At 42.4% G+C, this 5,876-nt stretch overlaps 1 pseudogene; it reads right to left on the bottom strand.

The window, feature by feature from the left end:
- Positions 1-3,161: 3,161 nt before the first annotated feature.
- On the bottom strand, positions 3,162-5,505 carry LOC102408213 (annotated as a pseudogene).
- Between the last annotated feature and the right edge of the window lie 371 nt (positions 5,506-5,876).

Genomic DNA, 5,876 nt, shown 5'->3' with positions numbered 1-5,876 from the left:
GCAGAGGACGGTAAACTCCCAAACTAATTCTATGAGACCGCCATCACCCTAATACCAAAACCAGACAAAGAAGCCACACCAAAAAAAAAAAAGAAAGAAAGAAAACTACAGGCCAATATCACTGATGAACATAGATGCAAAATCCTCAACAAAATTCTAGCAAACAGAATCCAACAACATATTAAAAAGATCATACATCATGACCAAGTGGGCTTAATCCCAGGGATGCAAGGATTCTTCAATATTTGCAAATCAATCAATGTGATACACCACATTAACAAATTGAAAGATAAAAACCATATGATTATCTCAATAGATTCAGAGAAAGCCTTTGACAAAATTCAACACCCATTTATGATAAAAAACTCTCCAGGAAGTAGGCATAGAAGGAACATACCTCAACATAATAAAAGCCATATATGATAAACCCACAGCAAACATTATCCTCAATGGTGAAAAACTGAAAGCATCTCCCCTAAAGTCAGGAACAAGACAAGGGTTCCCACTCTCACCACTACTATTCAACATAGTTTTGGAAGTTTTGGCCACAGCAATCAAAGAAGAGAAAGAAATAAAAGGAATCCAGATTCAAAAAGAAGTAAAACTCTCACTGTTTGCAGATGACATGATTCTCTACATAGAAAACCCTAAAGACTCCACCAGAAAATAACTAGAGCTAATCAATGAATATAGTAAAGTTGCAGGATATAAAATTAATACACAGAAATCCCTTGCATTCCTATACACTAACAATGAGAAAACAGAAATTAAGGAAACAATCCCATTCACCATTGCAACAAAAAGAATAAAATACTTAGGAATAAATTTACCTAAAGAAACAAAAGACCTATACATAGAAAACTATAAAACGCTGATGAAAGAAATCAAAAATGACACAAATAGATGGAGAAATATACCATATTCATGGATCAGAAGAATCAATATAGTGAAAATGAGTATACTACTTAAAGCAATCTGCATTCAATGTAATCCCTATCAAGCTACCTGGTATTTTTCACAGAACTAGAACAAATAATTTCACAGTTTGTATGGAATACAGAAAAACCTCACATAGCCAAAGCAAACTTGAGAAAGAAAACTGGAACTGGAGGAATCAACCTGCCTGACTTCAGACTATATTACAAAGTTACAGTCATCAAGACAGTATGGTACTGGCACAAAGACAGAAATGTAGATCAGTGGAACAAAATAGAAAGCCCAGAGATAAATCCATGCACCTTATGGATAGCTTATCTTTGAGAAAGGAGGCAAAAATATACAATGGATAAAATATAATCTCTTTAACAAGTGGTGCTGGGAAAACTGGTCAACCATTTGTAAAAGAATGAACCTAGAACACTTTCTAACACCATGCACAAAAATAAACTCAAAATGGATTAAAGATCTAAATATAAGACTAGAAACTATAAAACTCCTAGAGGAAAACACAGGCAAAACACTCTCTAACATAAATCACAGCAAGATCCTCTATGACCCAGCTCCCTGCATAATGGAAATAAAAGCAAAAATAAACAAATGGGACCTAATTAAACTTAAAAGCTTTTGCACAATGAAGGAAACTATAAGCAAGGTGAAAAGACAGCCTTCAGAATGGGAGAAAATAACAGCAAATGAAGCAACTGACAAAGAATTAATTTCCAAAATGTACAAGCAGCTCATGCAGCTCAATACCAGAAAAATAAATGACCCATTCAAAAAATGGGCCAAAGAACTAAACAGACATTTCTCCAAGGAAGACATACAGATAACTAACAAACACATTAAAAGATGCTCAATATCTCTCATTATCAGAGAAATGCAAATAAAAACCACAATGAGGTACCATCTCACATTGGTCAGAATGGCTGCTATCAAAAAGTCTACAAACTATAAATGCTGGAGAAGGTATGGAGAAAAGGGAACCCTCTTACACTGTTGGTGGGAATGCAAACTAGTACAGCCACTATGGAGAACAGTGTGGAGATTCCTTAAGTGAAGTGAAGTGAAGTGAAGTGAAGTGAAGTCGTTCAGTCGTGTCCAATGCTTTGTGACCCCATGGACTATAGCCCACCAGGCTCCTCCATCCATGGAATTTTATAGGCAAGAGTACTGGAGTGGGTTGCCATTTCCTTCTCCAGGGGATCTTTCCAACCCAGGGATCGAACCTGGGTTTCCCTCATTTTGGGCAGATGCTTTACCGTCTGAGCCACCAGGGAAGCTCCAGAGATTCCTTAAAAAACTGGAAATAGAACTGCCATATGACCCAGCTGGGCATACACACCAAGGAAACCAGAATTGAAAGAGGCACGTTTTCCCCCTGTGTTCATTGCAGCACTGTTTCCAATAGCTAGGACATGGAAGCAACCTAGATGTCCATCAGCAGATGAATGGATAAGAAAGCTGTGGTACATATACACAATGGAGTGTTACTCAGCCATTAAAAAGAATACATTTGAATCAGTTCTAATGAGGTGGATGAAACTGGAGCCAATTATATGGAGTGAAGTAAGCCAGAAAGAAAAACACCAATACAGTATACTAACACATATATGGAATTTAGAAAGATGGTAGCGATAACCCTGTATGTGAGACAGCAAAAGAGACACAGTCTTTTGGACTCTGTTGTGGGGGGGGAGGATGATTTGGGAGAATGGCATTGAAACATGTATAATATCATATAAGAAATGAATCGCCAGTCCAGGTTCGATGTAGATGACTGAAAAGGGTTGCCATTCACTTCTCTAGGGGAATTTCCAGACCCAGGGATAGAATCTGGGTCTCCCCCATTGCAGGCAGATTCTTTACCATATGAGCCACAGGGAAGCCTTAAAATTCATAGATAGCACTGAGCTCTACCTACTTCACTAGTTTAAATGAATGCAACTTACCTTTAGCATTATATTCAGAAAAAATACATAAGTTTCAAGTCCCCAGTAATCAAAAGTACTAAACTAGATAACCACTGGAAAGATTCTTTTACCAGAGGTAATGCAGTGCATAAAAAAAGGATTTCCAGAACTTGCTGTTAGAACCTAAGCACACACGGACCACACTGACATCAGCCACTCTTCATGACAGTTTGCTCTGCCAACAGTCCATCAGTCAACTCTACTAGCCTGAGTCCAGCAGGAAAGTTCATGGTGCACCGGAGTCACCAGCTCTTAAGCTGTTACTGTTTTTTCTTCTTTACTGAAAGGCTGTCCTTAGCTAGGCTAATTTACCCATTACAGGCCAAGATGGACACTTTTATTATGCTGTTCTTCAGGCTTTGTCTGAGTCAGCATCTTCTCTCTAGCTTCAGCATGTACAGAAGGATTCCACAGAGAAAAGCTAATTATGTAGGGGTCTTCTATTTTAGGTTGGCCAAACAAATGAGCAATGCATGCCTTAACACTGCCAACCACTTTACTTTTCAAAAGCTAAATAGATTTTACACCCAGTATTGCAGTCTCTGGGTTTAGGTGACTTGTTGGATCAATCTTGTAGAAAACTCACCTTGCACACATCAATACTTGCCAAATACTATTATTATTCTGCCTCCACTTTGCAATGGAGAAGGAAATGGCAACCCATTCCAGTGTTCTTGCCTGGAGAATCACAGGGACGGAGGAGCCTGGTGGGCTGCCATCTATGGTGTCACACAGAGTTGGACACCACTGAAGCGACTTAGCAGCAGCAGCAGCCACTTTGCAAATACTGTCTTCACATCCAGTTCACCTTTTTGTGTTCTCATTGTGTGCTCAGTCACTCATTCATGTCCAGCTCTTTGCAACCCCATGGACTGTAGCCCTCTAGGCTCCTCTGTCCATGGGATTCTTCAGCCAAGAATACTGGAATGAGTAGCCATTTCCTTCTCCAGGGGATCTTCCCAACCCAGGGATCGAACCCACGTCTCCTGCATTGATAGGCAGGTTCTTTACCACTGAGTCACCTGGGAAGCCCCCAGTTCACATGAGATGGGATCAACTAGTGGGTGAAAGATGGGAATATCTAACACCAAATGTGGACAGTCACCATCTGGGTAGTTATCAGGGATGTAAACTTAAATACACCACATTGATAGAGTCCATGCCCTACAAACATGACTCCAAACCGCAGTAATGCAGATTGATAGGAAGGCAGCACATAGACACCTGGTGACTTCTGCTTCATAATCAAGGTAAAATCTGCAAGAAGGAAGTATTCCAAGTAGAAAGGTCCATAAGAAGCATAGATACCATTTGTGTTGCTGGAGCAGGAGATGTAGGTTTAATTATGGGCAGAGCATTTTGGGGGGAAGAGAAGGCAGCTGTTTATTTGGAGCAGTGTGTGGAGGACTGGTTTTCACATCCCATCACTGTCTGCTCTTCACCATCAGATCGTTTGCATACAGAACTTGTAAACGTGCTTGGTTTACAAGCAAGCTTCGGGAGTTGGTGATGGACAGGGAAGCTTGGCATGCTGCAGTCCAGGGGTCGCAAAAAGTCGGGGACAACTGAACTGAAATGAATTGAAACATGCTCCAGAAAGGGTGATAACTTGTACTCCAAACAAAGAAATTCAGTGCTCTGTGTCATCAAACTCTTTCATGTTCAGAATTCACTTTACATTGGTGTTTTCAAGGCAGTGCTCCCGGCTGCCCAACCAGCCGGCACTGCCACAGCCCGACAGCATCTCTGGTTGTCTGGCCCCTGCAAGCGGGATCTTAGTTCCCCGATCAGGGATGGAACCCTGGGGCAGAAGTATGGAGTTTCAGCCACTGGGCCACCAGGGGAAGTCCCAGACCCACTCTGAACTTTACTTGGCTTCTTCAAGAGCTAAAAAGATGTAAACACCTGGCATTCTGTTCAAAATGGAACACGGTAATAGTCACCACTCGTGAAAGACAGGGAAGGCCCTGAATGACATTGTTTGGAACACAATCCCCAACCCCATCTCCTCCCTACCCCTACCCTCCATAGGAAACCCACCCCATTACGGAGATAGGAAACTGGGGTGTGGATTCCACAAACCTGAGTTGGCAGCCCTGTGGGATTCTCAGTAAGGGCACTAGGGAGGAACTAGAGAACCAAGGAAAGAATAAGTTGTATTCTTATGAACAAGCGCCAGCCCAGTGAGACTCATCTAGAAACCTGGGGCCCAGCAGGTTCATTGTGGGTAATAAACAGGGGGGCTCGCTGCCATAGTGCCTCCCAGATCACTAAGCAGGTTCATAAACAGAAGAAGCCTGGAGGCAGAAAGCAGCTGGGCTTGGCTTCCCCCATGCCCTCTCTGAGGGCTCTGGTCTAGGCCAGTCTGCACAGCTTGCTGATGACTGCTCTCCTGACCCTTCCAAGCATCCAGGAATTGGATGACCCAGAAGAGAGAGTGAATAATAATCAGAATTTTACACAGAGGCTCAGAGAGGTAGTATAAGTTACCCAGAGTCACACAGCCCACTAGTAAAAGACTGGGGTTTCAATGTCAGACGTCTGCTCTTCGAAATACCCCAGCTTCCTGAGACAGCAGCACTTAGACCTACTCCATCACCCGACATGCTGATCCATTTGGCATTTGGGTATCAACAGGTGTGGAAGGAAGACGCCTGTCAGAAGCCACCAGAGTCTGTGCCCTGGATTTTACAGTGAAATGAAGCCAGGTGGGTTGGAGAAAGGAAGCAGCATGTTTGGTAAGGTATTACACAGGGTGGGGCGGCAGAGGGGCACACCGATGGAGCAGTCATTAAGTTGTCTCCCAGGAGACTTGAAGCTCTAAAGAGAGCAGCTCCAAGTGCTTTCTAGGAAAGGAGAATTTTTGAAGGACTTGAGGCTACATTTCTCCCTTCCCCTCTTGTCAAACATCTTTTGCTAAACCCTGATTTTTAGCAAAAGCAGGAGTTTTATACTCAGCATCCCTTC

The sequence above is a fragment of the Bubalus bubalis genome, chromosome 20, assembly GCF_019923935.1.
Source record: "Bubalus bubalis isolate 160015118507 breed Murrah chromosome 20, NDDB_SH_1, whole genome shotgun sequence".
Taxonomy (NCBI): Eukaryota; Metazoa; Chordata; class Mammalia; order Artiodactyla; family Bovidae; genus Bubalus; species Bubalus bubalis.
Note: the sequence above shows the minus strand (reverse complement) of the source record. Positions and strands in the feature narration are given on the sequence as shown.